General features: G+C 43.5%; 1 protein-coding gene across 1 annotated transcript in view; it reads right to left on the bottom strand.

Annotated features, from left to right (window-relative positions):
- Nucleotides 1-26,356, bottom strand: part of LOC142960082 (IQ motif and SEC7 domain-containing protein 2-like) — a 110,705-nt gene that overhangs the window by 83,106 nt on the left and 1,243 nt on the right. The gene's annotated exons all lie outside the window — the stretch shown is intronic.

The raw sequence follows: 26,356 nt of genomic DNA, 5'->3' as shown, positions 1-26,356 counted from the left end.
CTTTTGTTTTACCTCATCATACCAAATAGCTGAGGGGCAACAGCTAGTTGGATGTAGTTGGAATTTGTTTTTCTTAGTCATGTGTGTCTTTGTAGTTGTTTTGTGTCTCTTTGTAGTAATTGTGTCTCTTTGCAGTTGTTTTTGTATTAGTTCTTTCTCGTCTCTCTGTGGTCTTTCTGAGTCGCTTCCTGGTTGGTATTTGTCTCTTTAAGTGTCATCTTGTAAATGAAGGCCAGGTAGGCCCATTCAGTAACCCATTGGTTCTGAAAGTGTCGGGTTCTTATCAAGCAGCAACCACCAAAACTGAGTGATGAGGCCAATACTGAAGTGTCTAATGCTGTGTTCACACGACAAGCTAGAGTCATTTTCTCATAGACTTCTATAGAACCAGAGGAGTCGCCCCCTGGTGGACACTAGAGAGAATGCAGCTTTAACACATGAAGCTTTGACTTCACTTAGCAGAACTGGAGGTTGCAGCCCTATTTCCCCTAAACTCCAACCAGGTTTCTTTTGCCAACATTATGAGTCTCTGGTGCCAGTAGACAGTGACCAGTAGACAGTGACCGACCCAGACTCAGAGACCCGTGTGTGACATCAGAGGTCATGCCGTAGTCATGTATCTATTTCTATGGATGGAGATGGACTTGGTCTGCATGTAGGAAGGAATCAGAAGCTTGTACAGTTTTGTGTGTTCCTTCCCTTAATCTCATCATCATATGTGTGAAGTTCATAACCTGTTACACCTCATACAGTGGATGGATCATGAAACCAGGTGTAATCATGATAAGATATATAAATATTGCCTAAAAGCTGATCAGTCTGATGTGCACGGAAACAGACTAATGCCGACTATCCTTTTATTACCTGTGAGGACTCTTGCAGCTGCTGTGTGTGTGTGTGTGTGTGTGCACTGTACACATTAGGCACCAGGGTTCTCCCTTAAACTGTAAACGGGGGGGGGGGGGGAAGCACTTCAAGTGTTTTTTTTTCTTTGAGCCGGGATACTTTAAGTCACTCAGGCGGCAAAGTCGTAGAAAACTTCTCTGTGGTCGTGCGGCGCTGAAAGTCTGACTCTGCAGTTTAACTCTATCGGTTAAAACAGACCAGAGATCAGTCTCTAATCCTGACTGAGTCAATGTAGCGCCACGCTAGTCACCACCATTCACAAGCTTGTTGTAAAATCATGTTCTACGTTTTTTTTTCCTTCTCCTTCTTATGACCTTTTACACCAAACTCTGTTCTCATGTCTGGCTGTTCAGTGCAGCCTGAACATGAACTTTTCCCTGATGTACTTCGGTTACAAACATTTTGCAACACCTTTATATATATATCTTTCTTTTTTTATCCACTGCTTCTCGCTGGCTGCCGCTCACTCGCTCCGGTGTTGCAGATGCAGATTGTTGAAATAAGGAATAATGAGCAGTTCTAAGGAGAACCCTGGTTGCAGTATGTCGGGACGGTGATGACTCTACAAAAGACCAAATCATAAGACTCTACTCGCACTATGTCACCAGAAGAAACCTCAGAATGATGTCTGCCATGTTTGGCTCCAACAGTTCACGAACAGCTTAGCAAACTCTTCCGGGCGTTACATCCCACCAAAGACCAGAGGAGTCTTCAGTCCTTCGTTACCAAAGAGTTGGGTGTGATGCGGTGAGGACATGCTGTACAAACGCACCAGAGCCCCGCGGAGACCGAGTCGGGACATCGCCTGCCGTCGCCTGCCGATGTCTCGATGCTGTCGTGGGGCATGATGCTGCAGGGTGGCGGCCCTGGAGCATCATGGAGCGCCGTCCAACTCCGTCTACCTCCGGCTCTGGGCACAGCGACGGGGGGTCATGGCTTCATGCTCGGACAGGGAGGGTAAACTGTTAAAGTCCCCCTGTTTAGACCCCGAACCAGGAGACCAGGGTTTTCACATTATGCACAAAAAAAAAAACGCAGACTCGTTGCCAGCGTTCCACTGAGTCACTGCATTTGGACCGAAGCAGGTGTGAGCTTGAACGTCTCCAGGCGGGTCGGTTTAAAGCTGCAGCGCAACTTCTACTGTCCAACACATTGTGTCCTTGTCTAATCTTTAGGGAAATCTATCGCCAGTTCCAAAAAAAAAAAAAGGGAAAGTTGCAAAATGTCATCTATTTTGCTCAAGAACATTTCCTCCATCAGCCTCGAACATTGTCGACAAACAAGCTTTTAATTTGAAAACCTTGTTTACAAAGAAGCACCTGTACTTCCTCCTCTTGTTTTGTTGTATTGTGTGTGTATTTTGTGTTCTTTTTTACCCTCACAGGTGTCATCCACAGTTCTCTTGCTGTTTCGTGATCAAAGGTAAAAAATAAATAAAAAGAGAGAGAGAGAGACACAGAGACAGCCATGGAGGAGGGAGGACAGGGGTTTCGTAATCCCCCCCCCCCCCCCCCCCCCCCCCCCCCCCCTCTCCATCCATTTACCGAAGAGAGTCGGGGCGCAGCGGGGGGGGGGGGGGGGGGTGGCTCACGGTCGCCCCTGGTTACCTAGAGGAGGGGCTACTGCACTCTGAGGCGGGGCAACAGAACTGATGGGCGATGTCGTCATCTTCCTCCTCTCTGAGAGACAAGACAGACAAACAGACGAAAGAGACAGAGAGAGAGAGAGAGAGAGAGGAGCAGGAGAGGAAGAGCAGAAGAAGAGACGGAGAGAGCATTGAAGAAGAAGAAGAAGAAGGTAGAGAGAAAGAGATATAAAAGGATGGTGGAAGAAGAACAGAATTGGAAAAGAGGGAAGAGAAGAAGAGCAGTCTGGTGATGGGGGTTTGAGTTGAGAGGTGCAGTCCTGCAGTCGGCCACCAGATGTCAGCGTTCACACATCTCTAACTGAAGGAGACACCTTCTCAGTTTTTACTTTTCCAGGCGGAGGTGAAGCAGCGTTCCCTCGTCGCCCCGGGACACAATTAATCTCTCAAATTATAAACTCCACACAGAGCCAAAGGTGACCAGAACTCACTTGTGAGTCTGGACGTTTTGCTTAAGGGGAGAGGACGGGAGGACGGGAGGGGGGGGGGGGGGGGGGGGGGGGGGTGAGGGAGGATGTGAGTGGAGGGGTGATGTGACGGGGAACTGAGACCTTTGGACATTGAGTTAGTGGCCGGTGCTGATGTGAATTAATGCAAATGTAACGCGAGGAAAAATAAGTGCAAATGAGTGCGATAATCAGGGCGCCTGTAATCCAGTACTTTGATCCCACTCAGCAGTTTGTACGTTTCCTTGTCACGTTAAAATAATCGAAAGGTTTAAAAAACAAAGACATTTTAGTGTAATATGTCAACGTAGTTTAGACTTTTTAGATTTGAAAGCAGCCTGATCATGATGCTGATTCCTTTATTAGTCATTTTATAGATTTGAATGAATGTTTGAATCTGTCATTACAGTAGAGGTATTCACAGTGGAGCTGCTGCAGGTCTCAGGTCTGTCTTTGTGTTTCCTTCTTCACGTCTCTTTTGGTTTTCTTCTTCATTTGTTGACCCACCATCAGGTCCAACTTCTTCATGTCATTATTTCTGCATGTTCTTTAAAGTAACTTCCTTTTAGTTGAATATGTTTTGACCAACTATGGTTTTGCCAAGTATGTTTTTAAACAGAGTGACACATCTATGTGATATGTGTCTGTTTTTTTTATCGACGCTGCATAATGCATGTGAGCTACACCTCGTTAGAACGTTGTGCGTTGAGGAGATCTTCATGATCGCTCTGCTGTTGTCTTCCTACACAACCGTGGAGGTGGAGCAGTCGGATTAGCTCACCCTGTCATCAGCAGCATGAGAGTCAAGTGGTGAATGTGTGTGTGTTTATGCACAACACCCTCTGAAAACCTCCCCCCCCACTGGTGACTCATCCCCTCTCAGCCCTCACACACACACACACACACACACACACACACACACAAACTCCCCCTAACACGTCATCTTTCAGACTAGAAGATAGAAAACATTTAATTTACTACTTTGTCTGTTTACGTCTGTAGATTTCTCCTAAATTCACCAAAAGTTACCATTACCATTAGATAATGCCTCATTTGCATATTTAAACACAGCATTTAAGAAAACCTTTTAGCCTATTCTCCTGTAGTGTCTCAGTAGACGGGCACCAATGATGTTCTGACTGGTTTTAATCACCCGCTGTAGAGCGCTTCTGTCCTGGACCCTGAACATCTCAGTTCAGTTTGTGCTATTTCCAGTCAGGGTGCTTTCTATTGCATGTTGACAAGAACTTGAGCTTTTCTTCTCCAGGATGGAGATGTGTGAGGACCACGTCAGGTTGTTTGTGATGCTGATTCCCAGGAACTTACAGCTGTTAACTTGCTCCACCTCAGCTCCATTGATGTAGAAAGTGGAGTTCTCTTCATGTTTGGGGTAGTAGTCCTGGGTGTACAGCGTGAACAGGAAGGGGCCCCAGCACGCAGCCCTGGGGAGCTCCGGTGTTCAACACTAGAGTGGAGGAGGTGCTGGGGAGAAGTCTAAAAACCAGTAGCAGAGTGAGGTACTCGAACCCAGAGTGCTAAGTTTATCAGTTTCATGGGGGAGATTGTGTCGAAGGCTGAGCTGAAGTCAAGAAACAACATCCTGATGTATGTGGTGTTGTTATTGAGGGCTGAGTGGAGACGGCATTCACTGGTGAGGGTCCAGACTGGATGGGATGCTGTTTTTGTTCTGCTGGAGAACCAGTTTTTCTCAAAGTACTTCATCAGAATGGGGTTGAGTGTCATTCAGACTGCACATTGCAGATGTTTTAGGCATGTGGATGATGGTGGATGGTCTTGGAACAGGTGGGAACTCTCTCCTGTGACAGTGATATGTTGACATCAGTTAGCTGGGTCGCACATGTTTCTTAGTACACGACCAGGGATGTCATCAGGCCCAGCAGCTCTACTCATATTCACTCTCATCAGGGTTTTCCTCACAGCCTGAGGATACTGAAGCGATCATAAAAGGTGTCCAGCTTGTCTGGCAGCGTGGCCTCACACATGATGGGGGCTCTCCTAGTTGTATAGCCCGTAGCATTCTGGATCTATGCTCCACATATCTGTAGTGTTGTTGGTGTTGAGGCCTCTCACCGGTCTCTCTTGACACCGCCAGCTTTCAGTCTTGCTCTGGCCACGCTGTATGCTTCCTGGTCACCTTTGTCTCTGGAGAGCACCCTCACCTCTCCATTCATCCAGGCTTCCTGGTTGGGGGATGATGCTGTCTCTGTGATCATCACATCATCAACAATGCTGGTATATGATGTCACAGTCGAAGTATGTTCCTTCAGATTGATGCCAGTCTGCACATTCAAAGCTTCATTCTGTAGCTTCATCTATCAACACTTTAATAGTTTTCATACCAGCTTAACGATTTACCCTCCATGCATCTGCTTTCTGTGGCTGTTTTTATTTCTATTTTGGAAGTTCAACCTCAGCTTCTAAACTGTAGTTTTTTGTTTACTACTTTCCACCAGATTGAGACATTTTCTCATGTCACATGCTATTCTCCTGGTGTCCACTAGGGGCATCATATTATGGAGCAATAAAGTGTTTGATGCAATGCATCAAAATCAATGTTGTTGCTAATCCTTGCCATATCCCAGACAGTGAAGTTAGTGTACAGAGAATAATATGTCTATTCTACATCAGAACGTTTAATTTCGGAAGCGACATATTTGAACCATTATCTCGTTTCCTTATTGGCCACATTGATTCACTTTGTGTTGGAGAGACAGTTGTTCAACCTGCACATTGTCTCCCAGCTGATCTCAGCCTTCAGGTGTCGTCCCACGGCTCACGGAAAAGGCGGCAGAGGCAAACAATTTATTAATCTTAATTTATATTATAAATATATATACGTCTTGCATTCTATTTATTCGTTATTGTTGTTTCTACAGGCTGCTCTGTGTGAACAAGGTTTTCAAATAGTTTTTGTGATGAAACATTAAAAACTAAAATAGCGATCACAGAAATGATACAAATTAATATAAGAAATCATTTAAAAACCTTTTTTTAATGACGTCACCGTTGAGTCTTTAACTCTTAAACCGGCCTGTTTAAGGTGCTCGATTTAAGACGGGTTGATTCAGAGCAGCATGGGGATGAGATGGGGGGAGGGGGGGGGGGGGGGAGGCAAAAGAGAGACAGAGGTGTGATGTGATGGTGTTTTGGGGAGAAGGTGGATGAGAGAGAAGGAGCGACTGGAGAGGCTGCTTCACCTTTAGAGCTGTTTTTATGTGTGTGTCAGTGGGAGGGGGGGGGGGGGTGGGGGGGGTGGGGGTGGTAACAGAATATTAAGGGTTATTACAGCACTATGGGGGAGGCAAGACGGGGGAGAGAGAGCAGGTTGAGGCTCCATGTTAAGCCCAAATGTATTTAGAGCAAATTTGACAACATATATTTTGATAAAACAATCCCAACTCAAGGTCCACCAACTCGCTCCCCCCCCCCCCCCCCCCCCCCCCCCCCCCAGAGCTTTTACCGGGATCACATGGTCTTCACAAGCTCAGGACCTGGTTTACTATCTTCTACTGAACTCACATGTCAACATTAAAAGCTACAGTAGTAACTGGAACATGATTTCGGATTTATCTTTATTTGAGACTTAACATTTTATACATTTTTCATATTTTCGAGAACAAAATAAACGAAATGAAAATATTTAGGAGCCAAACATTGATGAGTTTGGACGACCAGCAAATGATATCGTTCAGGATTTCTGTTTAATAGTTATAAACCATCTGGTCCTCATGTGCTATGACCGATGTGTAGAATCCACTTAACACACTGACCCTAGTTTAAGCTTATTAAACACTGGGCTCAGTTATAATGAGGATCAGGGCGAAGGTAAATCATAACACCGTGGCAACAAAGGGATCTGTATCTGCCAATACGGATCATTAACGATCAGCAATTAGTGTTTTATGATCCGTTGCCCCACTAGCTCTAATAACGTTAATATTAGAAAGTTAACGGTCTGTCTATCATCATCAGGTATCACATGACCTCCCTGTAATCACTTTACCTCATAGCTTACTTTGATTTTTGCCTTTCATATGTATTTTTTAGTTCTTACTCTTACAGATATAAAGGAATGCATGTTAACATCTGTCTTTTGGTCACTATGCTATAATCTGGATGGAACATCTGGGCAGACATTCAACAGTGAGTAATGTTATTAATCACGACGCGCGTCAAATTCACTCTCAATGCGTTGGGGGGGGGGGTCACTGCTCCTCCCTGCTGGTGGATGTGGTCGGGGGGGGGGGGGGCTACCAGGGTCAGTGTGGTGGGTGGAGGTAGATCGGAGGTGGGGGTGGGGGGGACTCTGGCCCTTACCTTGCCTGCTCGTGGTGCTTGGTGGGGGGCAGGGCGCAGGGAGGCTTGGGCAGGCGGAGGCGCGCGGGACAGCAGTACTGATGGTAGGTGGCGTGGCTGTTAGGAGGTAGGCTGGAGGAGTAGAGAGAGGAGGAGGAAGAGGAGGAGGTGGAGGTGGAGGAAGGAGTGGTGATGCTAGTAGGGTTGTTGGTGGAACGACAAGAGGTGTTGGTAGTAGAACAGGTGGAGGAATAAGACCTGACAGAAAGAGAGAGAGAGAGAGAGAGAGAGAGAGAGAGAGAGTGATAGAAAAAGATAGAGTTGGGGAGAGGGAGAAAGAGAAAAAAGAGAGAAAAATAAAGTCAAGAGAGAAACAGAGAAAGGTGGACAACAACAACAACAACAACAGACAGGCACACGTAAACAAACACAATTAGCACAGTTAGCATTACAGCACACTATCAGCAATAGCTTAGCACACAGTATTAATAGCAGCATGTAGCGATTAGCAAACAAGTATGGCTAGTGGTGTTAAAGCAAGAAAGCACATCTAATTCTATCAGCATTAGCTTAGCACACAATTTTAACAGCAGCATAGCAATTAGCACATGTTTACGACTAATTATCTTACCTTATGGTTAGCATATCTTACCATGTTAGCATTATCTTAGCATACAATAAATAAATGGCAGCAAACACCAGTTAGTGTAAAGTCTTACGTCATACCAGCATACTTTAACATGACATTAACATACTATGACAAGTGTTAGCTTAGCAGTTAGAACACACAATATATATCAGCTCATGGCTAGCACACAGTCAGTCTCGGCCGTTAGCACTAGCGGTTAGCATCACAGCAGTACATGTATAGTGTACAGTGAGTCAGGAGAGGGAGGATGATGCACAGATATAGATAGTTTACTGTATTTTTTTCCGGAGGGAAAGAGGAAAGCCGGTCATTGAAAACCAACCATGATTGCCGATTAGCTGTTTGGCTATTTGGCTAATTCCTCGCTCCACTCATGCAAAGCTGTGGTTTAATTGTTTTACTGATGGTCTCATCCACATCAGGTACAGGTGTGGTACTCGGTACAATAATCATTGCCATCCTTGATGTCTGTAATGGGCCTCGAACCTGTGACCTTGCAGCTAAAGGATCGTCTTGCTAACCCTTCGCTGAACCCAACCACCATTGGGCAAATTACCAATCTGTCTTCGGGGAGCTGTGTGATGAGTCTTGCTGGGTTCACTGGCCCTGTCACATGTCTCCTTGACAGGCCTCACTGTAATAAAGCTGAAGGTTACCATGTGACGTTTGAACCATATTCATACTCCACGTGTAAGACCGTGAGGAGTTAAAATGAGCAGCCTTTTTTACATGAATTAAAAGAAAGGTAAAGAAAGGATGCTATATTGCCAAATGTTAAACATATTTCTCTGTCACCTATCATCTTATGAACTAAAATGTGTACGTATGAATACAAACATTAGGAAGTGGGAACAAATCCTTAATAGCCTCAAGAGAAAGACTAGCGAGCTATTGAACTGTGCTAGCTTAGCATTAATAATCTAAATGATTGAAATGGGTTTAAGACCAATTGAACCTTTGCTAAGCCCCCCCCCCCCCATGCTGCTACTCGATCACACTCTCAAAGCAACGTAACGTCACCAACTGCACAAATATTATCAGACAAAAAAGTGATTTCAGAGAGAAGCAGACAGAACAATATGTGTTTGAAAGAAATATCTAGGATGCCAAACTGATTCATCAGTGAAAACAGGTTAAAAAGTTAAAGATAGAAGCTAAAGCTACAGATCACAGAGTTAAAGTGAACCACCACATCATCCGGAGATCCAGACAGAAGACAATGAAACTAAAGGAACTCTGTTCCTCTTTATTCACTGTTACCATCATTACAAAGCAAAAGCAGCATGTGTTTGTATTCAGTATCTCTCAGTAGCTAGTAGACTCGCTAATGCTAGTTAACGATGTGCTAACGTACTCTGCTAATATTAGCTTCACAGATTTTTAGGGTAGAAACATAACGTTTAAGAAACATATTTCTCCTTCCAACCTCTCCGGGTAACAGGTATCACTATTACACAACGTTTAACCACGACGAGCTCCACATCCACTGAACAAGCCTGAACATAAAGAACATCTGAAGCTATTGATGAGAGTCTGTGAAGCAGAGACACAGACTGTTTATAAGAAGTGGACGTAGTCATCGTGACGTCGCCCATTGGTTTGTGGACTGACGTTATAAAGCCCAGAGTTTGGCGATTTCGCCGTCGCCATCTTAGAATAAAGGGGTCGCCAACTTGGCTATTATTTGCAATCGATGAACAGACGTCACCATATTTGGACTGAGGAGGAGTGTATACGTCTCTGGTAGCGGCAGCAACCGTCAGAACCAGAAGATTTAAAATATGAAACTAGGTTTAGCCAGCCATGAGAGGTTGTCTTAACCAACCAGAGCTCCTTTACGTAGCAGCCTTTTTACATTAGTTAAAAGAAAGGATTAAACACAGTCAATTGTTAAAATATTTTCATCTCACCTATCGTCTTATGAATTAAAATGTGCGTACCTATGAATATAAACAAGACAGAGTGGTAAAAGAAGCCAAGTGAGCTATTAACCTGTGCAAGCTTAGCATTAACAATCAATGTGATGGGAAAGTTTTTTTTGGCTAAGCCCCTCCCCCCACGCTGCTACTCCATCAAGCTTTCAGAGCTAAGTTAGCGGTGAGCCCACACTGTCACTAACTGCACTCCATGAAGAAATATCATCTAATTGTTAAACTCTTTCTCTAGTGTTCATACAGGTTTTAACAGCCCAACATGGTAAAAGTTATAGTTGCAAAGGGCGCCTGCGACGTTTCTTCAAAGAAGCCAGTACGCCGCAGATCAGCCTGAAGAGCTGATCCCCCGCTTCACCAAGCTGAGACCTTCTTCCTCACAGTTCATCCCGCTCGCTGTGAGGTGACAGTTTGCTGGTCCGCCGCACGGCTGCACACTCGCTGTCACTGTGTCTGGCTGCGGGCGTGATGTACGCCACGCCGCCCGAATGCACTCGGTGATACAGTGCTGGATGTACAGTGTAAATCCAGGCTGATATACAGAGACTGGAACGTCCTGTTGACCCTCTGTGCTGGATTCAGCTTGTATAACGTCAGCTGGAAGCTGTGTCTCTGCACTGAACTGCACTACATTTAACTCTACGTGGTGAAATTAATCTGCTGTTGTTTTTTTGGGATGCTGGCCTTATTAATGGATCATAAAAGGTGAAACACTTCTGAACCCCCCCAAAAAACGTATTGACATTGTAAACCCTAGATTCTTTATCTTTGTAATAAAGTAAAGTGATTTCTAATTTTAAACCTGAAATTAAATACCATTCCTTTGGCTAAACACGTTTAAATGAAAATCACATTTCTTAAATTCACCCTTTGCTTTTGCTCCGCTTCCTGTCTTAGCTGAAAACGGTACCACTTAGATCGCAGAACAACTCAGTAAACTCAGTGAAAATGTGAGTCTACACCTTCATGTCCATGACATTTGTGTAGGGACGTTGTGTCAGACTGTGTTGGGTTTACTGCATACAACAGTTTGGGGTCAGATAGGAGGAAGAATAAGGAGAGAATGTTTGCCTACAGCGGTTTGTCTAATAAATCAGGAATATGACGTTTGTTTGTTTGTTAGGAGCAGAGACGGGCTATTTCAGCGAAACAGCACAGGCATGCTACAGTAGCTTACTAGTTGTGTAACCAGGCGGCAACCTCCGGTTCTGACGAGTGAAGCCGATGTTTCATGTGTTAAACCTGCATTCTCTCTAGTGACCACCAGGGGGCGACTCCTCTGGTTGTATAGAAGTCTATGAGAAAATGACTCTACTTCTCTCTTGATTTATTACCTCAGTAAACATTGTAAACATGAGTTTATGGTCTCAATCTCTAGTTTCAAGTCTTCTTCAATACAGCATGATGTTCATTTAGTACATTATGGTCCATTTAGAGTCACACAGACCATAAAGCAGGGGATGCTTTAGGGCGGGGCTACACAGTGATTGACAGGTCTCTACCAGAGACATATACGTCGTCTCTACGTCACTCCTCCTCAGTCCAGATATGGTCACTTTCTGTTCACTGGTTACAAAAGAAACAAGATGGCGACGGCCGTAATCCAAGATTAGAGAGAATGCAAGTTTTAAGAAACTTTTGGACACCACATTGGCTTCACTCTGCAGAACCGGAGGTTGCCGTCTGGGGTGCACAGAATTTTGCTCTTTCTGGTGTGACCGGCCTTAATATATTGGTAACAATCCCGAACCAAGAAGCCAAAAAACAGCAAAGAAATCTCTAAATCTATAAAGAAGTAGTGGTAACAAATACCTTCAGACCTAAAAGGGCCCAGTCATAAAAAGGTCAGGAACTTCTGCATTAAGGGTAACATATCTCTCTCTCTCTCTCTCCCCGTCTTTCTTCTTTCTGCACCCAAAAAGCAAAAAAGCAACCCCCCCACCCCACCATCTCTCTACCCAGGCAGTGTACCAGTTGTATTAGTATGGAGTGAACAAGCTGCCACTGCAGAGCAGACTGGAGCAAATCATTACCATACTGCTCCCATACTGCAGAGGGCGAGAGACACAGATACAAACAGAGGGAGAGAGAGAGAGAGAGAGAGAGACTAGTGCTGCAGAATGTGACACAGGTCAGACTGCCACAACCAGTTATTTTTAGATCAATAATCAATACATCAGTGTCGAATTAAGTGCTACCTCGATCTAATTACTCCAAACTAATGACATCATGGTGAAGGTAATTGGTCGACCCAATTTCACAACTTTTCGTATTGCTCACGTTTCCTTAAGTTATTCTTGGTGATATGTGGTTCACATGTGCCAGGAGACGGCGCTCCAAACACAAATAAACTACAGTTAATGACAGATCTACACGAATCTTACATTCTACCAAATCCTCGTAATCCTGTCTTTACTAGAATCAGATGAGAACATTTCAGTTTTTCTTTGTTTTTCCATGTTTAGCCTAGCTTAGCACACAGACTGGTAGAAAAAAAAGTAAAAACCAGGCGGCAACATGTGGTTCTGCTGAGTGAAGCCGATGCTTCATGTCTTCAAGTTTACACCATACAAACAGCCTTCAAACAGTTTGATATGCACAGCTGCAATAATTGACCCTATTTTGTTTCCATACCTGATTGGATAGTAACTGGAGCTCTCTCTATCACTGTTGGTAGCTTTCAGATAAAGTGTGATGCATGGCTGTGAAAGCTACATTTCACACCTCTAAACACACGCACACACACACACACACACACACACACACACACACACACACACACACACACACACACACACACACACACACACACACACACACACACACACAGTCTCTCACTCTCTCCCACTATCACTCCACTGTAGGTCTCTCACTCTCTGATATCTCCTCTCTCTCTTAAGTTGACCGTATCATCACTTTCTGTTACGGTTTGTCCCTCTCACCACACACACACACACATACACACACACACGCACACACACAGGCACACACAGGCACACACAGACACACACACACTTTGTCTTTGACCCTATCATTACTCACAAAGTTCCTAAAAGTTTAAATAAAGTTTAAGCTTTGGGCCAAACGATTAATAACGAGTGTTATATGCTGCAAAATATCTTGAGTCATTTCAAATCTACAATTAGACCAAATACTGCTGAAGAACAGGGATGAAGACCCAGACGCTTAAAGAGACAGACTCGTCATTACCCATCATGCCTCCTCCTGTCCTCAGCTGGGCCCCGTCAGCTCGGCTCAGTCAGATTTCAGGCCGCTCTAATCTGATTACAATCTCGTTAGATCATCGAACGTCTGCCTGTCGCTGAGTCACTGCCACATGCCAGCCAGCCTGTCATAACACATCACGCACACGCACACGCACACACACACACACACACACACACACGCGCACACACACACACATCGGCAGTTTGAGGGACGGGGAACGTTAACTCTCTGTTGGGGGAACTATCTGTAGCTGGTGCGGGAGGTGGAGTGCTACAAGCTGGATACAGTTGGACTCCCTGTGTACATGGCACTGGGTCTGGAGCCAAAGCACCTGGAGAGGTGCTGGACTCTCTCCTGTTGCTGAGTAACACTGCTTCATCCTCAACGTTCATCCTCAACAGTTCATCCTCAACGTTCATCCTCAACAGTTCATCCTCAATGTTCATCCTCAACAGTTCATCCTCAACAGTTCATCCTCAACGTTCATCCTCAACGTTCATCCTCAACGTTCATCCTCAATGTTCATCCTCAACAGTTCATCCTCAACGTTCATCCTCAACGTTCATCTTCAACGTTCATCCTCAACGTTCATCTTCAACGTTCATCCTTAACGTTCATCCTCAACGTTCATCTTCAACGTTCATCCTCAACGTTCATCCTTAACGTTCATCCTCAATGTTCATCCTCAACGTTCATCCTCAACAGTTCATCCTCAACGTTCATCCTCAACGTTCATCCTTAACGTTCATCCTCAACGTTCATCTTCAACGTTCATCCTTAACGTTCATCCTCAACGTTCATCCTTAACGTTCATCCTCAATGTTCATCCTCAACGTTCATCCTCAACCCACAGAATCAAAATGACACAAAGACGGAGCGACACAGAGATCATCAGAGTGAGAGATGCTGCATTTCAGTTCTAGCTGCTCCAGAGAAGGAGGCCATGCCAACAGTGTTGTTAAGGGCAACCGTTTCAAATGAAGAAACATGTTGTCACGGTAACAAGGACTTCGTGCATGAGTGTGTGAGTGTGTGTTTTAAATAGATCCTCCACTGCTGCTGCTCACAGTTGATTTACTATTTCCAATAGGTTACATCTGGTGTCCAAACCCCCCCCCCCCCCCCCCCCACACACACACACACAGTGAAAGCATTCACAAAATCAATTATACCACTTTAAAAAAATCTCCATTTGAAACAAGCAATGACTTGATGAGTCCATTGATTATTATACATATTGATGATGAATTCATTCTTCACAATAAACGCACTTTCAAGAGCCGATAATACAAACTCAGGAGAGACTGAAACTCCTTCAGTGTTTACAAAATGTACAAAATCATTGTTAACTATTTAGATACTTTTTTAAATGTGTGGATCACGTTGTGTGGCTACTTATGATGCACACAATGAGCTCCCCACACTGACGCTCTATATCTTTACATGATTCAGAGAAAGGTGGGTTGGATGTTTTTTTAAAGTAAAAAATGTTGCTTGTATATTTAAAAATACTTTCACTTTATAAACTTGTAAAGGAAAAGCTTGCAAGTGTGCAACAACAGCAGAGAAATACCTTTGAATCATTGTAGTCTGTCTCTGAAGCTATATCCAGGCACTCATATGAACATTGAAACAGGTTTTACTTATCGCTCTGTTCAGATCTTTGTTTAAAGCAATTGATGGAAGACGCAGTGGATTTCTATCTCTGGTCTGAAATGAATAGTAAAAGTTCAACATGTCGGGAAATACACTTGATACCACTCTCAAGTCTGGCTGTTCTTAGCTTAGCTTAGCACAAAGACTAATCGTTAATCAACATGTTGCGTCTGGTAGTTAAATAAGAGAAATATGAGAACATCTTCAATTCATTTAGGAGGCGAGATCCACATGTAGGAGCTCAACTTTTATCTCTCCACAGTAAACGAACACATCTTGCTTTGGCCCATACTGCCTGAGCTGACACACACACACACACACACACGCACACACGCACACACACACACACACATATACACACACACACACACACACACACACACACACACACACACACACACACACACACACACACACACACACACACACACAGACCCCAGGGTGTTGTCCTGCGGCTCGGCTCTGAGAGGTAATTCATCACTTCTCTATTCATATCAACTAGCCTAGTTTCCCCTGCAGCACACACACACACACACACACACTGCAGCGAGTGCATGCACGCACAGCGACGCAGTGGCAGAGGACCAAATACCAACACAAACACACACTCAGGTGCAGGCTAGGCTGCTGATATTTAACTACAGTGCAGCTCCATTCAACAAGCCTGCGGCAGAAAGCACTGATGCAGCCCACACACACACACACACACACACACACACACACACACACACACACACACACACACAGACGTAGCACCGAGCTGCTGCTGTCACACTCTCTGAACAGCTAGCAGATGCTGTAGCTCACATTCAACCACCAAACCAGGTCTCCAGGGTTTCTATTCAAAGGGTCAGGTCACCTAAAACATCGATTCAAATCCTCCACCCCCCCCAAAAAAAAGAGTCTGGACCCTTGTAGACCAGCTGCTATAATCGAACAACAAAGGGATCTATATCTGTTAATAGATATCATCAATGATCAATAATTAGTATTGGCGGCAAAAAAACGTGATCAGGAATCTAAACTTTTTTCTTTTGTGCTGGTCTGATCCACGACTCTGATCTGTGTTCTGATCCGAAACGTGAGTCTTATGATCCGTTTGGTTTGATTTGCACGTGTTCGTTTGCAGTATGTGGCACATGTTGCAGACTATATTAATATACAGAGTCATCTGTATGTCTGTCACCAGGTTCTGTGAGTTCACTCTGGTTCAATCACAAGAAGAGCACCAACGAGTGATATGCAGGTATGACCACAGATACAGCAGCAGGTTGTTCTCTAATGTAGAGACTTTATATGAGAAGTGGATGTAGTCAGCACCTCAACATATGATATATCACGCTATATTGTGATACGATACAATACGATGCAATACATATTGCAATATTCTATTTTTTATTTATTACTTATAATGTAAAAAAAGAGCTGAAAATACAACTTGCTGTCTAAGACCTGGATCGTCTAATGCGTACATCATCAACACATTATAGTGATAACTCAGTGGACAAGTTGCCTTTAAACTACTTCAACCGGTCACTGAGCAGAACACACTGAACTAAAATGCACTGGCCACATTGCCATCTGAAAATAAAATACATACTGTTTTCTTTTCTTATTGTCACTGCCCACTCTTAACCCACATGTAGATAAACATCATAAACGTGCATTAAGTAACGTTGTCTCTCTACGTCACTCCTCCTCAGTCCAGATATGGTCACTTCCTGTTCACTGGTTGCAAAAGAAACAAGAGGGCGACGGCCAAATCACCAAACTAAAGGCTTCAAAACATCAGTCCACTACATCCACTTCTTATATACAGTGTATGCAGATACCATAGTTCATTGTCTTCATATCAACTTTAAAAAGCACCGTAACAACCTACAGATGTGGCAGATGGGCACAATGTTTCATCTCGTCTCTAAATTCTTTACACATCCAGGTACTGGTTTAAAAAACACACCATACGATCTTTCATTAACTGCAGCAGCACACATGTTGACTACATGCTAAAAACGTCCCTGTGGTCTGGTTTATGTTGAGATTTGTATGTTTTTTTTAATTGTGATGACGTCAGAAAACCTAATAGATGTCACATAAAACTAATCTCTCTTAATTTGAAGCTGAGAAGCTGAGTCACTTAATAATATCTCACATGAATTAAAGTCAACTAACAGCAGTTGTATTATATTTATGTAAAACAACTCAGTAAATGTGTTCACCCTTCGCCTGCTAGTCTTGCTCACGTAGAGGCTTATACTTAACAGTCTCAGGGAATTATCAACAGGCATTCTGGGTAATAAAGAACACCCCTAACTAGAGTGTGGAAGTATAGAAGTAAAGTTCTGTAAAGAACAAACACGTAATCCCTCATTAGCTCTGGCACTGTGTCGGGTATCTTTGATGACAGTGAGCAGCTGAAGACGTTTTTCGCTGGCAGCTTCTTTCCCAGCATGCAGCGCGGCCGTCCTCTCGGGTTTTGCGGTAGTGTGGATGGATTACCGACGATGTCATCAGACCGAGACGCAGAGCAGCAGACATTTTCTACCAACGACACGGGAGATACTGCACTGCTGGCCTCAATACACACACACGCACACATACACAGTTGTGTTTTCATGACTTTTGGGGGACATCACATTGACTTACATTCATTTCCTGCAGACTTACCTTAACCATAACCGCTACCAGTCTAATCTTAACCCTAAATCTGACTTTACCAAAACCTTAAACCAAGTCATCACACTGAAATGTAATGAATTACGTTATGAGAACGTGCAATTGTCCCCATTTTATCCCCCCAAAAAAGGCAAGTCCCCACAAGACTGGTAAAACGCCTACATACACAGACACAGTTGTGTTTTCATGACTAGGAATGGGTATCGTTAGGATTTTATAAATACTAGTACTCTTATGAATATTGCTTATCGGTACGGTTCCTTATCGATACTATTATCGGTTCTTTTTGATTATATTGTGAGAAAAAAAGACAATTAATTAAGAAGCAAAAAGACGAGTCCCCACAATGTGACAGTGTCCCCACAAGACAGGTAAAACACACTCACACACACACACACACACACACACACACACACACACACACACACACACACACACACACACACACACACACACACACAGAGTCATTTCCAGAAGACCATAATAATAATACTTGAAGGTTTTTACTTGTTTCATGATCTCTTGGATGTCCTTTCTGGACCAGAAGATGGAAATAAAGAAAAGTCAAAAACAATCATATCTAGAAGTAGAGAGAATAACAGTTACCATGTGATAAATCATTAACAATAAAAAAAAGTTATTTGATCATTCATTTTACAAAAATTGGAAAACACTGGAATCTATACATCCAACATGTTTTCAAATGTTACCAATGTTGAAATGGAGGCTTTTTGTACTATATTTATTCTGATATTCACATGTTTCAGGCTCTCCTCTCCCCTCCTCGCCCCTCATTTCCTCTCCTCTCCTCTCCTCTCCTCTCCCCTCCTCTCCCCTCCTCTCCTCTCCTCGCCCCTCATCTCCTCTCCCCTCCTCTTCTCTTCTCTCCTCTCCTCTCCTCTCCCCTCCTCTCCTCTCCTCTCCTCGCCCCTCATCTCCTCTCCCCTCCTCTCCTCGCCCCTCCCCTCCTCTCCCCTCCTCTCCTCTCCTCTCCCCTCCTCTCCCCTCCTCTCCTCGCCCCTCATCTCCTCTCCCCTCCTCTCCCCTCTCCTCTCCTCCCCTCTCCTCTCCTCCCCTCTCCTCCCCTCTCCTCTCCTCCCCTCTTCTCCCCTCTCCTCTCCTCTCCCTGGGTTTTGGGGTTCAGAGGGTTAAAGTCGGCATCTTTTCCTTTCAGTCAGCTGTTCGGTACAGAGCCGGACATACGCACCGTGAAAAATAAAACTCACATCGTCACATCAGCCGGCTGCCAGAATATTCCGGGTGCCATCTGTGTGCTGTGAGATCTGCTGCCAGATATCAGCGTCTACAGCAGGACGCCACACGCACATTAAAGCGCCTTTATGCAGCTAAACGTTTACAAATGAACAAAATGTTTTTCACTCAGGTGAACACATGCGGGGTTATTATTAGTGATATTTTAAGTCATATATTCCACACTGGACAAAAGTTCATATTTCGGTATTGTTTTAAAGTTTTTATACCATGCTGATGCTCATAACCAACAAAACCCTTTTTTAATTTAACAAAGAAGAACAAAGAAACTGGAAGCTTATATTTAAACAGGAACAGCTTCCTCTTTCAGTGTCAAGAGTTTCACAATAAAAGCACCCTGGAACGAGCTGGAATTAACTTCATCAAATCAGTTAAAACCTCTTCAATCAATATTTACAGTTCAATAATCAAACTAAGTCCACATCAAGTTCAACAGGATTCTGTGAGGAAGTTTGAATCATTTCATTTAAACTATTTCACGTGTTTTAAATAAGAAAGTGTTAAAATAGTTGTAAGTGAAGGAAACAACATAAATAAAACAGCTGATTATTTACTTTATGTCAGAACAAATATGAATGAACACATGAATAAATAATTGAATGATTACTGAAGAATACAAGTTGCACTCGTGCTCCTGTAGAGCTCATTACATCCACATTATGAAAGTGTTACACAGACAACAACTGATGGCTTCTTTTCCATAGCAACGGGCGCTGAGGCTCATGGGTATTGTAGTATTTAGAGCTGGTCCTTTAACCTCTAAAATCAGCTTCTTAGTTGTCATACTTGTATTTATTTGTTACTTTAAAGGTGTTGAGATTGCTGCTGGTAAGGGTTTGATTTACTGCAAGTGCTCTTTTATCTCTGTAACTTTGGCATTATTAATCTTCACTTTAAATATACACATTACACTTTAATAACAGACTTATTTTAAGGTACTTTTAGTTTATTTATTCGATTGTAAATTTTCATATTTTTTATTCTTAAATGTCTGAAACTATTGTGTGTGTTTATTGTCACACACACAAATCCAAAAAGCCAAATTCCTTGTATGTGCAAAGGTACGTTTGATTCAACCACAGATGAAAATACATTTTTAGCGCCGTCTGGTCCGACACATGGATTGTGCGTTATCCCTCCTCGATTAACAATGAAGTAAAGTGTTTCGATTTTGAGGAACATGGAGATCATTTAAAGGAGAGGAAGATTAGAGCAGGGAGGAATGGAAACAGCAGCTCTCAAGAAGATTATTCTATAAAAGAGGACATCTTGGCCTCGATGTGGTAAGTTAGCACGTTAGCACGTTTAGCATTCGTTTGCCGATCGGTTTACATTTTCTGCTTGGTCACAGCTGAGTCGCTCTGCGTCACAGCGACTCAGCTGAAAATGCAAATGTGTGAGCAAGTGGATGGAGAGAAAAAAGAGAAAGCTGAAGAGGAGCCGAGTGTATCTGCTGTTATGAAACCTGCGGCACTTTCTCCTTCCTCCACCTCCTCAGCTTATACCCAGCTGTTGCCATGACAACGCAGCATTTGTCCCCTCCTCTTGGAGGAGGAGGAGGAGGAGGAGGAGGAGGAGGGCTCCACCTTCACCACCACCAGCCGGCTCCATGTCTCATTTCCATGTTGCGAAATATAAGAGACAGACGGACTGACAGAGGTAGAGACGTGACGCTGTGCACGATTTACTGACCGTGTGTGTGTGTGTGTCAGATGATATCAGTCTTGTTGATTGATGGTGTAATCATTCTACAGCTGACCTAGATGTTGACACACACACACACACACACACACACACACACACACACACACACACACACACCTATACACACTCTCTCTAATTAGATTGTGTGAGTTGCAGGGTGACTACGGTGAGCCGTTTGATTAAGAGGTTTTGAGTTTTTTGTGACTAAAGTGGACTGGAAATTATTTAAGAATTGGTGTAATGCATTAAAAGTTAATTTCAGTTATAAAAAAGGGATTTTCTGTGACAAGATGTTTTATAAAGATGTTTCTCTCAGACCAGTCAGAAACCAGAGAGACGAAGACGTAATGCAGGGAGCCCCAGTATTATGAGCTGACTATTATCTGCATCTTTTATATCAAAGGCCGTGTATTATGTATAATAAACCCATATAGACTCTGTTTAGTCCAGTCATAAATTATTAAACCAGTTGAATAAAAAATTGTCAATAAATATTCCATATTCTGGTTGTTTCTTGGTTTATTTCCAGGTGTGAAAAGAACTTTACAATCTTTGCAAACAGCTCTGTGGAGGCAAGTTATGGTCTGTTTGACATAATGTACTAAATGAACATCATGCTGTATTGAAGAAGACTTGAAACTAGAGATTGAGACCATAAACTCATGTTTACAATGTTTACTGAGGTAATAAATCAAGAGAGAAGTAGAGTCATTTTCTCATAGACTTCTATACAACCAGAGGAGTCGCCCCTGGTGGTCACCGTGCAGGGTGAAGCTGGTTTGATAATCACCAATACAGCCTGCATCAAGTTGAAGTATATAGATACTGATCAGCTGAACTCAAACGGCTTGAATTAAATCCAAAACTGTAACATGATTTTAACAAGTAAATAAATCACTGTGTGAAAGTTATAAAACCAAGATTCCTCGTTACACATCAGCCTCTGCTGACCAGGAAATATGAGAAGTGGAAGGTTTCTAACAACGTACGTTGTACAACCGACCTCATTAAAAAGACCCGTGTGCTCGTCTGTAATCGGCCTCCTGCCTGATCTGAGCGGTTTGATTGGTGCCGTTTTGTTACTGGAAGCATGTTTAGCTCAGGAGTATCCGGCACCAGTCAGCGCTGATGAGGTGCTTTTAGTCGACCTCCGATAAACTACTGAGACAAGACTTTTAGCTTGCTTGCTTACGCACGCATGCATACACGCACCGTGAGATCTTTGTTCATGGATTTAACACATTGAGGATGCTGGGTGAGCCTCTACACTTGACAGGATTGTTTCCAGGACACTGAACTAAAACCACACACACACACACACACACACACACACACACACACACACACACACACACACACACACACGGTGCAGCAGTGCTGCTGACCGAGCTCATTTACACTCCTGGTATCGTCATCAGCACACAGAGGACGAGATGTCAGCAGCTGTTTACAAAAACAGGGTCAAAGAGAGAGAAAGAGAGATGCTATCTGGAGTCCAAAATTAAAATCCTGTCGACATTGTGTCCACTTTTGTGTTGCTGTGAGCAGGAAAGGGCTCAAATAACAGAAACATCGTGGAGATCTTGGAAAACACACAGAGCACACAGAATCGGTGGCCATTAGATCGTCATGGTCTGGATCCCACTGTGATCAGGTCAAACTAAATGTAAATAAAATAAAGAATAAATAAAATCTATTCATATGATTGGTTGTATTTGACTTTTACTTTTTTGTTTCATACCATAGACCGTATATAAGAAGTGGACGTAGTCACCGTGATGTCATCCATCGGTCTGTAAACTGGTGCTAACTAGAACCAGAGTTCTTCAGCTTGTCCTCATAGCTATAACCTTTTGTAAAAAAACATTCCACCAACCCCTTCTTTGGTGTAATGGTTCCACCCAGAACCCTCTCTGGAGGTTCTATCCAGAACCTTTCCACCTTCTAACCTGCTAACAAGAACCCTACCAGGGGTTTCTACTAAGAACGCCTTTATACTCTGATAGTTTCATCTAGAACCCCTTCAGGGGGTTCTAACAAGAGCCCTTTTATATTTTAAGGGTTTTCTCTTGAACCCTAAAGGGCTGACTATGGTGCAGTGTGACCCAAAACAATTCACAGCTTTTTGGGGGGTTGTGGTTCTGGATTGTTCCCGTATGAACACCCACGCTTTTAACAATCCTTGAAGAACTCTTTCTTCTAAAAAGGGTTCTGTGGATGAAAAGGGTTCCTAATGAAACCTTGCAAGAACGCTTTCTTCAAAATATAGTTCTTGTTTGATATTCTTCATTTTACCTCAATTGCTAAAAAGACAATCACTGATCAGAACCCAGTTCTCGCCCACATTTAAAACCTTTATTTCCCCCTTGATGTGAGGTAACAAGAGGCCGGGGATGATGTGACCGAATGAATGTCACCGATAGCTGAAACACTGAGTTTCCTAATGACAAAGAAACTTTTCATAATCGGTCACATTCCCACTGATCTGCTCAATGTCTGTATCAGCGCAGACACCAGATATAAGTGTTGCTAGAGTTTTAACCATTTTAACAGAGTTTCTATCTCTGCAAAAGGAAAGATAAGTAGAGCCCAAACAGCAGCGTCGCCTCATTAGACTCAAGACTGAAAGACGACGCTCATGTGAACGACGAGTGAAGCTAAGCTAGCGCTGTTGCTAGCATCTGTCTCCGCTGGCTGGGATTCATTTTTAAATGTAAGTTACATTAGCCGGACTCCAGGTTTATATGCAAAGGCCCAATAACCAGATGTTGCTATCCAGATAGAGATCAAAGGTTAATGCCAGGAAGAGACAAGGAAGGAAGGAAGGAAGGAAGGACATAAAGAGGGAATCTGCAGAAGAGAACAGAAAAGTGAATGATGCATCCTCTTTAAATTCCTCCTCTCTTCATCCATGTGAATCCTACAGATCTGACTCCTCTGACTCCTCCACACCCACACTGCAGAACATCTCTCTCTCTCCCTGTTCATTACCATAACTGCTCTCCATCAGTCTTCCCCTTCTATACGATCAATGAGATGTCACAGCACCGATGTCTAATGATGGTTATGGCACCGTCACGTGTTTGTATCATCTAAAGGTTTCTATAATCATCGTACCAGCAGAGGTTGTGCTCCTAGATTTGCAATTATAATAATGACTACATATATCTGTGTGCCATTTGAATACAAGCTGAAACTGTGGTCAGAGTAAATCATCGCTATTATACTTTGTGTGCAGTTTGTCATTCTGTTCATAAACGTCCACCCTGAGATGTTGCTGAACACGAGGCGACAGGACGCTGAGTTCACTCGCTTCCTCGTCTTCACTCTTGAATCTTTAATTGAAAACGTTTAGGATCATACCGACGTTTTTAATTTTTTATTACACTTCAGTTAAAATGTCTAATTCGAGTTCAGGCTGGTGTGTGTGTCGTTGACACTTAAAGTTAAAGTGCTGTGATAAATTCATGTGCTGCCAATCACCGAGCTGCTCCCCTTTGTGGCATCCGTGATTTGATGTCACTTTAAAGCCATATCGAGTTTTTAAATGCATTAAGTTTGCTTAAAAGAAAGGATGCCACAAATCCTGAGAATTTTAGTTCCAATAACAGTGAAATTCCACAATTTTGGATAAAATATAAAAATAACAAACTAAACAACAATCCACTTCAACAGGCACTCCTTTGTTACCTTTTGCTTACTGGTTTTTAGAAATGTATCATGAATCACTGATGATCCCCCTGAAGTTTTTCACCAATAACACATAATGATGAGGTTATAATTTACCTTTGCCAAATACTCATTTTTACTGAATAGAGCTTGAATGCATCATAATGTAACCCGATGGAACCTCCGTAAACTTTAGCTGTTAGCTCCGTTATTTAGCCAAGCAGGACTTGTTACCGGCTAACGTTAAACTAGCTCTCCTCCTGATAAATGCAGCATTATCTGGGAAGTTTGTTATATCGTCCCTGGGACCACGGGACGCCATTGGCCTTAAGCCCCGATTCCTAGGACATGCAGAACCTGCAGTTCTCTAGAGAAACGGGTTATCAGAATTTTGGCATCGACTTGCTACCGAAGTATCGGTTCTTGTGACATTCCTATATACAAGCCAATTGGCTTGCTCATAAGCTTTCTGGCTACTAGCCACCCACCAAGACTAGTGTGGCAAACAGGACCTGGACCTTTTGAACACCAAACCCTTAAAAACCCTCTAAATGTCATCTGCATGTTAATTTCAAAATGGCTACGATAAGAGAGCTATAAACAACCGAGTGTAAAGTTCGATGTTCACAAATGCAGGCGTTTGAAGCGCCTCTGTAGCAAAATAGGACCATGGACACAGTTTGTACCTAGCGTTTTACATGCTATTCATTGAAATATGGCTACCATAAATTAAATCTATTTAGAGAAAATATCTGTGTGACAGAAGTTTAAAACACTCAACACTCAAAGTTCAGAACGTTTCAACTACTCCTTCATGTCCTACAATATTTACTGCCTCCTTGTTTTTTCCTGCTTCAGCCTGAGGTGCTGCAAGGTAAATCTGTGTGAGGGTGTTTTACATTTTGCTGCATCATGCCCAATACCAAATCACCCAGAAACCGGTGTGGGCAGCTCCTGCCACATGCCGTCATGCCTCCGTTCCATAATCTGCCACAGTGCAGTGTGGGATTTATTGGATCACACTCAGTCACTTGAAGAGGGGCAGCGAGCAGCCTGATTGTACAGTGTGATTTCATAACGAATCAGCCTTATCTCCACTGCTGGCAGACTCCGTCATTGTTTTTCTGCCTGGTACATCATTTGCAAGCTGGGGGTCAGTTCTTTCTCACGATATAAGCTGTACCTGAACGTCCCATGACTCAGGGCTCCGAGGATTTTTTTTTTTTTCCTGCGCTTTGATTCCTCAGATGTATGAGAGCTTATAAGCCAAAGCAATAGTACTATTAAATCTGTCTCCATGAGTCATCACTGCGTTCCCCCAGCCTTCATCTCTGTCGGTAGCCTCTCGTCTGTCGCTCTCTCTGTGTTTGCAGAAGAGAGGAGGCGATGCCCCACGTCCCTCAACGGCAGGGCGAGCTTAGCTTTAAGCGCTTCCAAACAGCGGGCGAGGTTAAAACCATTTCAACTGAGTGTTGTCCTTCTACGGTTGCATGGCAACAGCAGTCGCCATGACCGGCGCTTCCCACGGACAGCGGTTCAGTGTTACCGGTTACAAAAGGAGCTGCCTGGTGCATGCACGGGACAACTGCAGCCCTGCAGCCCTGTCGCCTATGAGCAGCACACGGCCTCGTGCACGGAGGCCGCGTCGGCCTCAACACTTCCTGATAGGATGCTCCTAAGATAGCGTTGCCAGGCAACAAACCCAACTCCAGGCAGCGAACATGATTTCTGATTGGAAAATGTATTCAGAGTAACAAGATGACGACAGAACAAGAGCAGAAACCAAACGCTACTGAGATAACCATGGTGATTAGTACAGCCAACACAGCGTGTTGTCTTTATGGCAAGAACAACCGATCCTATCGCTGAGCAAAAGTATCCGTTACATGACACCGTTCAGTCTGCGCTCCGCCGATTATCAGTGTGAGAGATGCTGTAGTCATTTAGTTCGTCTGTCTCGGGAGTCTCGTGCACTCCTGCAATATGTAAATTTTCACCACAACCTCCCACTCTGTAGTCCTATTAGCTGATAGAAGGATGAATAATTATCAACCCTGTACGCCCACCAATCACAGCACAGAAAGAAAGCACAGGGGTATCAGCTGGGCCCTCTCCTTTGGAGGAAGAAACACTTCAATGTTAGACTTCAACAAGTCACCTCTCCTATCAGTTTGAGTCCAAGACGCTTAAATCACATTCAGCAAAACAGCTTTGCCTTAAAATCTGTTGCTTGCTCTTTTTTTTGCCAGCGAAGAAT

Source organism: Anarhichas minor, unplaced genomic scaffold (genome assembly GCF_050575085.1).
Source record: "Anarhichas minor isolate MPS153535 unplaced genomic scaffold, ASM5057508v1 ptg000003l, whole genome shotgun sequence".
Taxonomy (NCBI): Eukaryota; Metazoa; Chordata; class Actinopteri; order Perciformes; family Anarhichadidae; genus Anarhichas; species Anarhichas minor.
This window is presented reverse-complemented; position numbering and strand designations above follow the sequence as displayed.